This window comes from Oncorhynchus kisutch, linkage group LG11 (genome assembly GCF_002021735.2).
Source record: "Oncorhynchus kisutch isolate 150728-3 linkage group LG11, Okis_V2, whole genome shotgun sequence".
NCBI classification, from domain to species: domain Eukaryota; kingdom Metazoa; phylum Chordata; class Actinopteri; order Salmoniformes; family Salmonidae; genus Oncorhynchus; species Oncorhynchus kisutch.
The window spans coordinates 65,457,687-65,474,536 of NC_034184.2; the positions used below are offsets into that span (position 1 = coordinate 65,457,687).

Sequence of the window (16,850 nt, forward strand, 5' to 3'; positions counted from 1 at the left end):
GGACTATTCAGGAGGTTAGGGTAAAGCCCTCCACACTATGGCACCCAGTAGCCTTACATGTTATGCCATATCCTTTGCACCAATTTATTTAACCTTTATTTGACCAATAGGTCAGACTCAGTAGCAGCAGATCAGACCGGCCCAGGCCCTGCTCTGCAAAGCAGGGAAAATAGGGCAGCAGTCCATCAAGTGTTTGTTTTGGAGCTGGGTGGTGTGGTACATCAAATCATCTGTCTCACCCAGTCCAAGCTCCAGATCCTAGCTCAGCAGATATACAAACTAAGTATGTGTCCGGAATGGCACCCTATTCCCTATATAGTGCACTACTTTTGACCAGGGCTCTATGTAGGGTGCCATTTGTGATGCAGACTGAGCATCTCATCTGGGCTTCGTTCCTTCATTCATTCAATGAGCAGGAGGGTGTAGTTTCATAGTGTGCTGGAGGGTGTAGTTTCATAGTGTGGCCACCAGAGGCAGTACTAGCCTGGTTTCTCTATTCTATGGAGATGGCTGGCTGGAGAATGGACGATGTGTGTGATGCTAATGGTGCTGGCTCAGCAGTACGTAAAATCAGTCACAGTCAGTCAACCCCCTCTTATTATACCGTGTGTGTGTGTGTGTGTGTGTGTGTGTGTGTCCTATTATACTGTACAAAATATGCTTCAAGCTATGAATCAAGGCAGGTACTACAACTATCTACAACCATCAGAGTGCTGCAACCATCACAGCCTCAAGCATTGGAGAGATACACACACACACACACCACACAAAATGGTATGCATCTGCCTGTGGCCATTAGCCTCCTATCCTGCATCTAAGAATCTTCAGATGGCGATATGCGATATCCTTTCTGCTAGCCAAAGTATTGTTATTCCTATGCTGGATAGAGACGTATCCCTGCAGATTCCCATTGACATGTTTCCTAGTGTTTAGGCTTGAGGGTAAACAGAAAAGTGGAATGCCAGGGATATTGTTCATACTGCTGACAATAAAAGCTAATCCATTCATGTTTAGTTTAGTCTGCCCAGTACATGTATGAGTCCCAACGATTCCCTATTTAGTGCACTACTTTAGACCAGGGTCCATTGGGAAGAGGGTACCATTTGGGATTGCAGACAGACTGCCTTGATGTTTATTATCACAATGATATTTTTGCCTGACATTAAAACAGTTATGGTTCAGGATTTAATAACGCTGTAAATCAGTACTGGCAGGGTGGGGAGGTCAAGTTTATTCTACAAACACACACAAACGCACACACCAGGGTTTTGGCGCTGGACAAGTGACCGGGAATATTTTAATTTATCAGACATTTAAGCTATTTACCAGCCATCGATATGCATTGGGTAGGTAACCCATTAGGCTGTCCGTCCACCCACGCAGCCAGCACCATTCCATAAACGACGGATATTGGGTAGGTAACCCATTAGGCTGTCCGTCCACCCACGCAGTCAGCACCATTCCATAAACAACAGATATTGGGTAGGTAACCCATTAGGCTGTTCGTCCACCCACGCAGTCAGCACCATTCCATAAACAACAGATATTGGGTAGGTAACCCATTAGGCTGTCCGTCCACCCACGCAGTCAGCACCATTCCATAAACAACGGATATTGGGTAGGTAACCCATTAGGCTGTCCGTCCACCCACGCAGCCAGCACCATTCCATAAACAACGGATATTGGGTAGGTAACCCATTAGGCTGTCCGTCCACCCACGCAGTCAGCACCATTCCATAAACAACGGATATTGGGTAGGTAACCCATTAGGCTGTCCGTCCACCCACGCAGTCAGCACCATTCCATAAACGACGGATATTGGGTAGGTAACCCATTAGGCTGTCCGTCCACCCACGCAGTCAGCACCATTCCATAAACGACGGATATTGGGTAGGTAACCCATTAGGCTGTCCGTCCACCCACGCAGCCAGCACCATTCCATAAACGACGGATATTGGGTAGGTAACCCATTAGGCTGTCCGTCCACCCATGCAGTCAGCACCATTCCATAAACGACGGATATTGGGTAGGTAACTCATTAGGCTGTCCGTCCACCCACGCAGTCAGCACCATTCCATAAACAACAGATATTGGGTAGGTAACCCATTAGGCTGTCCGTCCACCCAAGCAGTCAGCACCATTCCATAAACAACAGATATTGGGTAGGTAACCCATTAGGCTGTCCGTCCACCCACGCAGTCAGCACCATTCCATAAACGACGGATATTGGGTAGGTAACCCATTAGGCTGTCCGTCCACCCACGCAGCCAGCACCATTCCATAAACGACGGATATTGGGTAGGTAACCCATTAGGCTGTCCGTCCACCCACGCAGTCAGCACCATTCCATAAACAACAGATATTGGGTAGGTAACCCATTAGGCTGTCCGTCCACCCACGCAGTCAGCACCATTCCATAAACAACAGATATTGGGTAGGTAACCCATTAGGCTGTCTGTCCACCCACGCAGTCAGCACCATTCCATAAACGACGGATATTGGGTAGGTAACCCATTAGGCTGTCCGTCCACCCACGCAGTCAGTACCATTCCATAAACAACGGATATTGGGTAGGTTACCCATTAGGCTGTCCGTCCACCCACGCAGTCAGCACCATTCCATAAACAACAGATATTGGGTAGGTAACCCATTAGGCTGTCCGTCCACCCACGCAGTCAGCACCATTCCATAAACAACAGATATTGGGTAGGTAACCCATTAGGCTGTCCGTCCACCCACGCAGTCAGCACCATTCCATAAACAACAGATATTGGGTAGGTAACCCATTAGGCTGTCCGTCCACCCACGCAGTCAGCACCATTCCATAAACGACGGATATTGGGTAGGTAACCCATTAGGCTGTCCGTCCACCCACGCAGCCAGCACCATTCCATAAACGACGGATATTGGGTAGGTAACCCATTAGGCTGTCCGTCCACCCATGCAGTCAGCACCATTCCATAAACGACGGATATTGGGTAGGTAACTCATTAGGCTGTCCGTCCACCCACGCAGTCAGCACCATTCCATAAACAACAGATATTGGGTAGGTAACCCATTAGGCTGTCCGTCCACCCAAGCAGTCAGCACCATTCCATAAACAACAGATATTGGGTAGGTAACCCATTAGGCTGTCCGTCCACCCACGCAGTCAGCACCATTCCATAAACGACGGATATTGGGTAGGTAACCCATTAGGCTGTCCGTCCACCCACGCAGCCAGCACCATTCCATAAACGACGGATATTGGGTAGGTAACCCATTAGGCTGTCCGTCCACCCACGCAGTCAGCACCATTCCATAAACAACAGATATTGGGTAGGTAACCCATTAGGCTGTCCGTCCACCCACGCAGTCAGCACCATTCCATAAACAACAGATATTGGGTAGGTAACCCATTAGGCTGTCTGTCCACCCACGCAGTCAGCACCATTCCATAAACGACGGATATTGGGTAGGTAACCCATTAGGCTGTCCGTCCACCCACGCAGTCAGTACCATTCCATAAACAACGGATATTGGGTAGGTTACCCATTAGGCTGTCCGTCCACCCACGCAGTCAGCACCATTCCATAAACAACAGATATTGGGTAGGTAACCCATTAGGCTGTCCGTCCACCCACGCAGTCAGCACCATTCCATAAACAACAGATATTGGGTAGGTAACCCATTAGGCTGTCCGTCCACCCACGCAGTCAGCACCATTCCATAAACAACAGATATTGGGTAGGTAACCCATTAGGCTGTCCGTCCACCCACGCAGTCAGCACCATTCCATAAACGACGGATATTGGGTAGGTAACCCATTAGGCTGTCCGTCCACCCACGCAGTCAGCACCATTCCATAAACGACGGATATTGGGTAGGTAACCCATTAGGCTGTCCGTCCACCCACACAGCCAGCACCATTCCATAAACGACGGGTACGTATTGGCTAAATGAGCCACATTTATGTGTCCTTAAAAACAGCCTATAACTAATTACAAAAACACTATTTCCATCTGTAGCATATGCAAAACATTAGAGCACATTTTCTTTCACGATTTTTGCTTTCCTAAAACAAATATTGTCCACCACACTGTTCAGCTTTTAGAGATATGAGCACTAAATGCATAGGCCTATTTGCTTAGGCGTCCACTGTATTAGGTCTATCCATTTTGGGGGTCAAAAAATATAAAAAGGAAGAGAAGCTTAGTCCTAGCCCCAGAGAGAGAGATAAGAGATATGCCGGGGGATTGCTACGACACAACATGAATTTCAGATAGGCTACTGCGTCTGCTTTAGAGATAGGAGTTTATTTGAATTTTTTTATTTTATTTAACCTTTATTTAACCAGGTAGGCAAGTTGAGAACAAGTTCTCATTTACAACTGCGACCTGGCCAAGATAAAGCAAAGCAGTTCGACACATACAACGACACAGAGTTACACATGGAGTAAAACAAACATACAGTCAATAATACAGTAGAAACAAGTCTATATACGATGTGAGCAAATGAGGTGAGATAAGGGAGGTAAAGGCAAAAAAAGGCCATGGTGGCGAAGTAAATACAATATAGCAAGTAAAACACTGGAATGGTAGATTTGCAATGGAAGAATGTGCAAAGTAGAAAAATTATGGGGTGCAAAGGAGCAAAATAAATAAATAAATAAAATAAATTCAGCAGGGAAAGAGGTAGTTGTTTGGGCTAAATTGTAGGTGGGCTATGTACAGGTGCAGTAATATGTGAGCTGCTCTGACAGTTGGTGCTTAAAGCTAGTGTTTCCAGTCTCAGAGATTTTTGTAGTTCGTTCCAGTCAATGGCAGCAAAGAACTGGAAGGAGAGGCGGCCAAAGAAATAATTGGTTTTGGGGGTGACCAGAGAGATATACCTGCAGGAGCGCGTGCTACAGGTGGGTGATGCTATGGTGACCAGCGAGCTGACTTTACCTAGCAGGGTCTTGAAGATGACATTGAGCCAGTGGGTTTGGCGACGAGTATGAAGCGAGGGCCAGCCAACGAGAGCATACAGGTCGCAGTGGTGGGTAGTATATGGGGCTTTGATGACAAAACGGATGGCACTGTGATAACTGCATCCAATTTGTTGAGTAGGGTATTGGAGGCTATTTTGTAAATGACATCGCCGAAGTCGAGGATTGGTAGGATGGTCAATTTTACAAGGGTATGTTTGGCAGCATGAGTGAAGGATGCTTTGTTGCGAAATAGGAAGCCAATTCGAGATTTAACTTTGGATTGGAGATGTTTGATGTTGGTCTGGAAGGAGAGTTTACAGTCTAACCAGACACCCAGGTATTTGTACGGAAGGAGAGTTGTATGGCATTGAAGCTTGCCTGGAGGGTTGTTAACACAGTGTCCAAAGAAGGGCCAGAAGTATACAGAATGGTGTCATCTGCGAACAGGTGGATCAGAGACTCACCAGCAGCAAGAGCGACATCATTGATGTATACAGAGAAGAGAGTCGGTCCAAGAATTGAACCCTGTGGCACCCCCATAGAGACTGCCAGAGGTCCGGACAGCAGACCCTCCGATTTGACACACTGAACTCTATCAGAGAAGAGGTTGGTGAACCAGGCGAGGCAATCATTCAAGAAACCAAGGCTGTCGAGTCTGCCGATGAGGATGTGGTGATTGACAGAGTCGAAAGCCTTGGCCAGATCAATGAATACGGCTGCACAGTTGATAAGGGAATTTTTATCAATAATGACTAATTATGTATACATTTCAATCAGGACTGACTAGTCAGAATACTATTTTGTTACTGTATATGTATGAATTTTCTTTTTAATCCTAGTACTGAATAAGATGTGTGTAAACATAATCAAGAATTAGAACAATGACTGTCTGTTCCTTGGTATAAATTAATTAACTATATCGCTGACTGGATTTGGGAGAAGGAGAAATGGGGAATGCTTGGGCGAGTTGCTGTGTTTTTTTTTACATTCTGTTGAGACATTTTCATTAGAAAAATGGAGTACAGAAGGATGCTAATTCGTACATTTTTAATAAGAATATTTTTTTTATAAAGGTAAGCATTTTATTGTTAGATTATAGTAGTAACTCCAGTAGGCCAAAAACATTCTTCCTCACCTCAACTGCCTAATATCATAGGCCTGCAGTATAATAGGCTAATAGCCACACCGCACCTTCAAAAAGTTTCTAAACTTTATTAGGGTAATATCAAAAGTAAATCAAGCCATTGTTTATAGGGAAAATACGAGCAGGATATTATATTCCGGAAAACACAACATTATAGTTGGAACTTAATTTGGCCAAAGAAATGGCTCAACAGAATTAAACAAAATGCTTGCAAACTGGTTTAAACCTTCACAAAGGTTTTGAACAGCTTATATTGCAGTACCAAGAAAGGCTAGTGCCTACCGTACCTAACAAATGAAAGGCTAGTGCCTACCGTACCTAACAAATGAAAGGCTAGTGCCTACCGTACCTAACAAATGAAAGGCTAGTGCCTACCGTACCTAACAAATGAAAGGCTAGTGCCTACCGTACCTAACAAATGAAAGGCTTGTGCCTACCGTACCTAACAAATGAAAGGCTAGTGCCTACCGTACCTAACAAATGAAAGGCTAGTGCCTACCGTACCTAACAAATGAAAGGCTAGTGCCTACCGTACCTAACAAATGAAAGGCTAATTGTATTTATTTTACAACAGGCACACAATTAAAAAGACAAATCAAACTTAATTTAGCCAATGAAAATGTCTCAACAGAATGTAAAAAAACAAACACATTTTGCATATGTAGCCCTTTCCTATCGTCAAATTACCTAGTGGCCTCATGGGTGGAATGTTATTCATAGTTTTCATAATTAATCATCTTTTTTTTACATTTTAGTTTTTTTACACAGAAAATCCAGTGTTTATATATCAAACGGTTTTGTTATATTTCAGTCTTCTGTGATGTATATAAAGTGTAATATTGGGATGCAAATACAAAATGTAATACATTTCAACTCTATATCTGACATGGTACAGGTGTCTTCTTTTTGTTAAGCCCATAATCATGTGTGTGAGGTGTATACTTTTGTTTCAAAGTAGATTTGTTTAAGACCAACAAGAAACCCTCTGTGTGACCCTGACTGAGCCCATAGCAGTAACAGGTTATAAAGAACAGGCTTGGATTAATAAATATCCCTACAATAATATAAAATAATAATAAGTGTAAAACAAATTACTATATATATATATATATAACAAATTACTATATATATATATATATATATATATATATATATATATATATATATATATATATATAGTAATTTGTAAAGATGCAGGCAAATGAATCTCCATTGAACAACAAAAATATCCCAAAATGATGTCAGTCTATTTTAAAAGTGAAATATAACAACAGTAGCATAAGTGTCTACCCACAATGCATGACAATCACTGAATTAGGTTGCATATTAAAATATTTTGAATCACAGGGTGATGAAACAACTTATTTCTTCAATACCATCTCGGTAGTCTATTACACTTCAGCAATAAGCCCCGAGGGTGTGGTATATGACCAATATAGCACGGCTAAGGGCTGTTCTTTAGCACGGTGCAATGCGGAGTGCCTGGATATAGCCCTTAGCCGTGGTATATTGGCCATCTACCACAAACCCCAGAGGTGCCTTATTGCTATTATAAACTGGTTACCAACTTAACTAGAACAGTAAAAATACATGTTTTGTCATACCCGTGGTATACGACCTGATATACCACTGCTTTCAGCCAAGTTGATCATTTTTAATAAAGCACTGTGAATTACTTTATAAGATGACAGGTCTACTCATTTTCTCTATTGAGTAATGTTCAACTGTTCAGGTAGGATGCAATTTTGGAACTTTAATAGATTTTTTGGTATATATATATATATATATATATATATATATATATATATATATATATAAAACAAATTACTATATATATATATATATATATATGAACAGTTGAACATTACTCAATAGAGAAAATGAGTAGACCTGTCATCTTATAAAGTAATTCACAGTGCTTTATTAAAAATGATCAACTTGGCTGAAAGCAGTGGTATATCAGGTCGTATACCACGGGTATGACAAAACATGTATTTTTACTGTTCTAGTTAAGTTGGTAACCAGTTTATAATAGCAATAAGGCACCTCTGGGGTTTGTGGTAGATGGCCAATATACCACGGCTAAGGGCTATATCCAGGCACTCCGCATTGCACCGTGCTAAAGAACAGCCCTTAGCCGTGCTATATTGGTCATATACCACACCCTCGGGGCTTATTGCTGAAGTGTAATAGACTACCGAGATGGTATTGAAGAAATAAGTTGTTTCATCACCCTGTGATTCAAAATATTTTAATATGCAACCTAATTCAGTGATTGTCATGCATTGTGGGTAGACACTTATGCTACTGTTGTTATATTTCACTTTTAAAATAGACTGACATCATTTTGGGATATTTTTGTTGTTCAATGGAGATTCATTTGCCTGCATCTTTACATGCTCTAATATCATAGGCTAATTTATTTGGGGCTAATTCACCACATGAGTAACTGGAAACTCAAAACAGATCACCATAACTCATAGTAGCCGTGTGCTAATCTAAAATTGCATTTAATGTCCAATGTTGCAGTTGTAGCCTACCGCCCAATGAGGCCTATGCACTCGCAATGGCCAATCCGCATTTCGCAGGCACCGTATCTCAAACCATATCCAATATCTTCGCATAATTGTTGCTACTGAACTCATAATTAAGAGTTGAGAAATAAAAAAGTCCTGTATATCTGCAGGAAGCTGAGAGCATCTTCTCTCCATCTGTAACAACAGGATAGCTTCCTTGCAATCAGAATACTTTTCTTTCTCCCTAGGCCAATGCTCCTCTCTCGCTCTCTCCTCAGCAGCAGGGCAGCCCTGGATAATTTGGCAGGCTACAATTGTATTTATCGGCCAAAAGCCGTCAATTACCGGCAAACAGAAGCCCTGGCACACAGCACAGTTACATCATCGGCACCATAGCATTATCCTTTAACTTGCAGTCTCCCAAAGCTAAATGACTATGAGGGAAGTTTACTATTGGTTCAGGCAGAGTTAACGGTCCATGTAATTGGTTCAACACTGGCTTATCATTCACAAAATGCTTGAGATAGCGCAGGAGTTATGCTGAGCTTTCGGCCAGAAACGTTATTCACTTCAATCCCCCCCGTCCATAAACAGTTTGCAAGCACATATAATGGCATAGGGCCAATAACGAACATTAATCATTTAAAAGGGTTGATGGGTGGTTCTCTGCAAATTCCCATTTGCTAAATATGAGATTTTGTCATTCAGACTCATGCTGTTTGCACTTGGTAACTATTGTGTGTGTGTGTGTGTGTGTGTGTGTGTGTGTGTGTGTGTGTGTGTGTGTGTGTGTGTGTGTGTGTGTGTGTGTGTGTGTGTGTGTGTGTGTGTGCGGACAAACAAAAAGGCTGGAGTGCATCAAAGCCAGTATCCTCCTTACATTATCCAAGAAGCGATGACAAAAATAAACAAAAAAAACATTAATCTTGCTCCAAAAATAATTTGACTTCATATTGTAGGCATTAAAGCTATGTTTTACTAGCATAAAACAAAATGAAAGTCAACAAGACAATAACACTCAAAAGTTAGCCCATAAAAGTTCTAAATATAGGCCCTGCTACAGGCCTGCTTTGCATCTTACCATTTAGTCCCTACACCACAACCCATTCACACTCCAATATCTCTCTTTCTGCCCAATAAAATTGTATCATCACACAAAACTGGTCTGCCCAAATGGCACCCTATTCCCTGCATAGTGCACTACTTTTGACTATATAGGGAATAGGATGCCATTGTGGACACAGCCCTGCTCTGTCAGATAGGAATCACCTTCAATCTGAATGGACCACTCTGCCTCTGACTGAGCCTCCAATCGCACCCTATTCCCTATATGGTGCACTACTTTTGACCAGGAACCCATAGGGAATATGGTGCCATTTGGGATGAACCCTCTGTCTCAAAACTGCTGCTTACACTTTTCTGTTAAAGCAAAAAAAATGTAACATCCTTGTAGATGCATTTTGCCAAGCCAAGGTCATATTACCCACTGATTATACCATAGACAAACATACTGCCCACCATGAAGAGAGAGGAGCCTGGAGGGCATTGGCTGTGTCCCAAATGGCACCCTATTCCCTATGCACTGCACTACGTTTGACCAGGGCCCATAGGGATTATTTTGGGAATAGGGTGCCATTTGGGACCTAATTCTTGATGACTAACTAATAATAAGGGCAAACTTTAGGTCAGGATGATATCCTTTGGGTGTTTTGGTAAGTGAAGCCAATTTAAAAAGGACATCATTCGGTCAACGGATGGCAATTGGGTGGTTGGGAAAAACCCTATTTTGGGAACCTGGAAATTATAGTCAGCCCGCACATGCAGTACTGTAACTATATACACATGTTGGTACAAGGGGATACCCATATAATCACATATCACAGTATAGGATCTCCGTGGGGTTATTGGCATGGCTGATGTATATGAGATTGTGAAACACGAGGAGCCCTGACATCACCGTTTCCTTTCCCACTGACGCTGGTGACACCCTCGCAGTTTTATCCATGCTCCTTTGCTCAATTCTGAACCCTTACGCGGAGACTGAATGAGTCTGTGTGTGCGTGAGTGTGATAGCGTACGTGTGTGAGAACATAGAGGCCAGGGACAGCCCCCCCTCCTTGCAGTCTGGGCAACAGCTCAACCTCCCAGAACACTCCGGAACCCTCTAGAGGAATTCTAGAATGACAAAAGACTCGTAAGTTGAACCACATTCTAACCAGTTCCAACGTTCCGAGGGGGGAAGCATTGGGATTAACAATGCCCTGTGTTCACTCTTGGGCCATTCCCATTCCACCAGGTGGAAACAAAAGGAAAAGCCTTGGTAGCAATCTGTGTGTGAACTGTACAGGAGTTCTATGGGTCTACTTCATCTTGTTTGGTGATTTCCCAGGTTGTTTATCGGTCTACATCCCAAATGACACCCTATTCCCAACATAGTGTACTACTTTTGAACATAGCACATAGGGGGCCATTTTGTGTGTGTGTGTGTATGTATAAGAGGCTATTGGAGTCCTAGGGGAACTGTAGTGGGGCAGCAGGTTCAGTGTTAAAGCCTCCTCTGTAGTAACTAATGGGCTACTTCTTCCACCACATACATTTTTACACAGGGCCTTAATAGAGGATTTGGACGGCAGCCAAGGATGCCCTATGGCTTTCAGCCCAGCACATTTGACTGAGGCCTTCCTCCAAGGAGACTTAACTCTGTATGCGTCCCATATAGCATCCTATTCCCTATGTAGTGGACTATATAAGGCAGTGCTTGTCCAGGGCTACAATAAAAATGCCTACCGTTGGGGGTACTTGAGGACTGGAGTTGGGAAATACTGATATAGGGAATAGGGTGCCATTTGGGACAGAAACCACTTTGTTTCATCTTCTCCTAACAAAAGGAAAATACTCCAGGCTCTTTCCCAGGCAGGCCACGCTCATTACAATCAGTAGGAACGGACTGTGTGTGTGTGTGTGTGTGTTCGAGAGGTTGTAAGGCACATATGTTTTCTGCGTTTCAGACAAAGCTAGCGTGGGAATCTGAATAGTGGCGTGCAGTCTACTGAGGCACATCAATGAAACAAACAGAGCTGAAGCAGTGAGGACAGAAACCCTGGGAGTAATGTTGCCATGCTTAAAGTACCATGCTTAAAGGAGCTGCCCAGGGAAAATATCCCCTTAATCTGTTAACTCATACCCAAATAATGTTAACGCTTCCTATACTTGTATTTGTTACCAAAGCATATATTAGAGGAAAATACACTTCAAAAAGCCCAAGTGAAATGTGTATTTCAAACAGACCATTTCAAAAATGCTTACTACTTTCTCAGAGGATGATGTCATGTTTTCTCATTGACTGAGCTGGCCAATCAGCTGTTGACTTGTCATTAATATTTTTATTGAACAGTATACGCCAACACCATTCTGTTGTTGGGGTACGCCCACACAGAAAAGCTTTAGGTCACGACCGTAACCCCGGTTCCCTGATAGTACGAGTGAGGCATTTCCCTCATACTCTATAAAAAGGTCCATGCAGCGTCTCCGAGTCAAAACAAGCAACATCTCTTCCATGCTCATTCAAGGAGGGTGTTCTGGTGAAATACCTCACTCATACTATCAGAGAACCGGAGTTACGGTCATAACCTAAAGTTCTCTTTCAAGGATTCGTTTCCGTATTTCATTCATGGGATATGCTGACTCCCGTATTGCCAGATGAGCTTACCCTGACGACTGACTGCCCTGTGCGACTTATCACACAAAATAGGCCCTGCCCCTCAGAAGATCCTACACGTAATACAGTATGCATCAGAGTTGGTGCAGTGATATCCAGTCTACTGTATAAAAAAACATTGCCAATGTACGAAGCCCATACAAATATCTTGGCTAGATAGGCCCTTAAATAAAGGCCAGGATGTAGCCATTCCTCTGGTGGAATGAGCCCACAGGCCAGCAGGACACCGGAGTCCCGTACTTGTATAGGCCAAAGCGTTAGCCCCCCCACTATTATCCAGTGTAAAAGGAATTGTTTAGTGAGCACTACACACAATACCCCATAATGACAAAGCAAAACAGATCATTTTTTTTGTAAAAAAGAATAATGCAATATCACATAAGTTTTCAGACCCTTTACTCAGTACTTTGTTGAAGCACCTTAGGCAACGATTACAGCCTAGTTTCTTCTTGGGTATGACGCGACAAGCTTGGCACACCTGTATTTGGGGAGTTTCTCCCATTCTTCTCTGCAGATACTCTCACCTCTGTCAGGTTGGATGAGGAGCGTCGCTGCACAGCTATTTTCAGGTCTCGCTAGATATGTTTGACCGGGTTCCAGTCTGGGCTCTGGCTGGGCCACTCAAACCACTCCTGCGTTGTCTTGTCTGTGTGCTTAAGGTCGTTGTCCTGTCGGAAGGTGAACCTTCGCCCCAGTCTGAGGTCCTGAGTGCTTTGGAGTAGGTTTTCATCAAGGATCTCTCTGTACGTTGCTCCGTTCATCTTTTCCCCGATCCTGACTAGTCTCCCAGTCCCTGCCGCTGAAAAACATCCCCACAGCATGATACTGCCACCACCATGCTTCACCGTAGGGATGGTACCAGGTTTCCTCCAGACGTGACACTTGGCATTCAGGCCACAAAGAGTTCAATCTTGGTTTCATCAGACCAGAGAATCTTGTTTCTCATAGTCAGAGTATTTTAGGTGCCCTTTGGCAAACTCCAAGCGGGATGTCATGTGCCTTTTACTGAGGAGTGGCTTACATCTGGCCACTCTACCATAAAGGCCTAATTAGTGAAGTCCTGCAGAAATGGTTGTTCTTCTGGAAGGTTCTCCCATCTCCACAGACAAACTCTGGAGCTCTGTCAGAGTGACCGGTGGTTTCTTGGTCACCTCCCTGACCAAGCCCCTTCTACCCCAATTGCTCAGTTTGGCTGGGGGGCCAGCTCTTGGTGGTCAATTTCAAGCTCGATTTCAAGTCTCATAGCAAAGTGTCTGAAAAGGTATGTAAATAAGTTATTTCTGCTCTTAGTTTTTGTTATAAATGTGCAACTCATTTTGGGGTATTGTGTGCAGATTGATGAGGGGAAAAAACGATTGAATCAATTTTAGAATAAGACTGTAACATAACAAAATATGGAAAAGGTCAAGGGGTCTGAATACTTTCCGAATGCACTGTATTTGGCCTTGCGAAGGAGTTTTATATGAGTTTTATCTGTCTCGAGACCAGACTCGAGACAGAGACCGGCCTCGAGTACTGCAACACTGCCAGCTAGTGCTAACCGTTGCTCCATGAATCCCGTGGGGATATCCATCGCCTCTAATGAACCATCAGGAACATCAGCCCCCATGTTAGAGTTTGTTGACTCAGGTTAGGTTGGCATGCTAGCCTGCAACAGATACAGGAGGGGGAGGCTAAAGCTTCCTCGGCATGTTGCACCCCAATGCAAGCAGAACAACGAGTGGGTGTCATTGGCGGATATCTTGTTTCCACAGGAGCAGAGTCGTGCCGGGAGCGTCTCCTCGTTTGGAGTGGGAGATGCTTTTGTCGCCATAGCTGGGATGTTATGATTTAAGTCGTCAGAAAAACTATCGTGGTAGGCTAGTCAGGTAGCTAGCGATTAGTAGGTTATCTCTGACGTTGGCAGTCTGTGTAATGGCCGAAAAAGACAGATAGAAAAGTTAGCTTGGTGTAGCTAGTAAAAAAACTGGAAGAAGTAAACCCACAACATTTTAAAGCTAGCTGGCGTGGTGGCTAGCTTGCTAATGACGAGTCACTGTTTGGATACAGCTAACTCAATCATGGCTGGCATAGTGTAATGAAGGCTTCTGACAATAATGGCTTCTGAGGTAAGTGAAATACTGAAATTAATACTTGAGAGATTCTTTCTTTTTAACATACTAAATAAAACAAATATTTAATTCATATTGTAATTCATTATAGATTATATTTCATAGAAATCTGGAAACCCTGGACAACCACTGCAAAACATATTGAGACATGTATTAATTATGGGACTTCTGGCTCGGACAGGGCTTACATTGAATTGATTTGAGAGGACAAGCTACTGTACAGTGCCCACTGACTCGCTTGTATATCCCTTGTTTAAAGACGCATACCTAAATTACAGTACTACACACAGGAGCAAGGAATGTAGCACCAGCTGCAATTCTCAATGACTTACTTCTGTATTCCTATAAAGACCTCATATCTAAATTACAGTACCTCACACAGGAACAGGGAATGTGGCACCAGCTACAATCCTCTGGAGAGAACCAGCTGCTATTCTCAATGACTTATTTCTGTATTCCTATAAAGGCCTCATATCTAAATTACAGTACCACACATAGGAACAGGGAATGTAGCACCAGCTACAATCCTCTGGAGAGAACCAACTGCTATTCTCAATGACTTATTTCTGTATTCCTATAAAGGCCTCATAGCTAAATAACACTATTTGACAACACAGGGAGGGAGGGAAGAAATACAGTACAGTCGGGAAAACGGTCCGAGGTACAAGCAACGATTTATGTGTCTCCCCATATTAACCCAGAGAGAGCTGGATTTATGTGTCTCCACATATTAACCCAGAGAGAGCTGGATTTATGTGTCTCCCCATATTAACCCAGAGAGAGCTGGATTTATGTGTCTCCCCATATTAACCCAGAGAGAGCTGGATTTATGTGTCTCCCCGTATTAACCCAGAGAGAGCTGGATTTATGTGTCTCCCCGTATTGACCCAGAGAGAACTGGATTTATGTGTCTCCCCATATTAACCCAGAGAGAGCTGGATTTATGTGTCTCCCCATATTAACCCAGAGAGAGCTGGATTTATGTGTCTCCCCATATTAACCCAGAGAGAGCTGGATTTATGTGTCTCCCCGTATTAACCCAGAGAGAGATGGATTTATGTGTCTCCCCGTATTAACCCAGAGAGAACTGAATTCTGGTCCGTGTCTAAATCATTGACACGGAGATGATGAAGGACATTCACTGGATATTAAATTCACCCACAAACCCCCTGCTGTAGCAGAGTGGAACCGGGCTCGCCATTGGCTAATTAATGACTTTTTAGCGGAGGGAGTCCTCATGACGTGCCTTTGGATGTGTCCCTAATGGCACCTAGTCCCTATGTAGTGCACTACATTTGACCAGGGCCAGTAATGTACAATATAGGGTGCCACTTGAGATGCAGGCTCTCTCAGTGATATTTGTGCTGAGTCGCTGACTGCTGGGTCTCAGGGTGCTGCATGCTGAATGCATACTCAGGAAGATAATTTCCTCATCCCACAACCACCCCCATAGCAGCTGTCTGTTTACCTTGTCACAATGTATTAGATGGGGGATTAGGGGGTAGTGATGGGTTAAGGGGGGGGGGGGGGTTCCCACATACAGTAAGCAGTAGTCTAAAAGCAATGCCCACGAAATGAACACTTTTTCACGTCTTATAGTGTATAGTAGAGTTCAATCATATCCTGCTTACTCCTCTGACCATGAGGTAAAGGACCATGGCCTATAACATGCTAGTTATTATACGCCTCCGAACCACATGCCAGTCAACAGATGACGCAAGCACACTGTCATTGTCAAAGTCTGTGTCCCAAATGGCACCTTATCCCCTATACAGTGCACTACATTTGACCAGGGCCCATAGGGGGGGTCAGTGCACTATATAGGGAATAATGTGCCATTTGTGGCTCACACCTAGTCATTGTCACTGCTGTCAATCTGAGGAGCAGGAAGCCCAATCTGAGGAGCAGGAAGCCCGTGTCATGTGGTGTCCTTGAGGCCTCCCAGTAGATCAGGGTTTATGGTTTATGAGAGTCACGTACTGGTGATGTCACACCCTGCTTAACACATCTGTCCACTAAATCAGCCAACCAGGAAACAGGAGCCAATAAGGACCAACCAGGAAACAGCAGCTATTAAGACTGCAGACGACAAGGACGAGCTAAAAGACAGGAAGCAAATCTAGGGTTCCAGAGCCTTAAAGGTTCTATAAAGGTTTCAGAATCGTACATCTAAAACTGTCAGATTCACATCCTGAATAAACAAATCAATGACTTGATGGATGAGTGTTTAGTAGGTTAAATCAGGCGTTTTAGTGCGAAACTAGAATAAAAGCCTGTAACTCTAGGCTGAAGAATCGTCCCATCGTCCCGTATTGCTCTAATCGTCCCATAAAGCCAAGGTGTTAGATATAGTAGAGCACTCATCCCTTTCACCTGGAAACCCATTGGAAACAGTCCCCATGGAGACCCT

At 43.6% G+C, this 16,850-nt stretch overlaps 1 protein-coding gene across 1 annotated transcript in view; it reads right to left on the minus strand.

Moving 5' to 3' along the window:
- The window catches only part of prex2 (phosphatidylinositol-3,4,5-trisphosphate-dependent Rac exchange factor 2), a gene marked incomplete in the record, with an annotated part of 241,262 nt that overhangs the window by 36,436 nt on the left and 187,976 nt on the right, over window positions 1–16,850 (minus strand).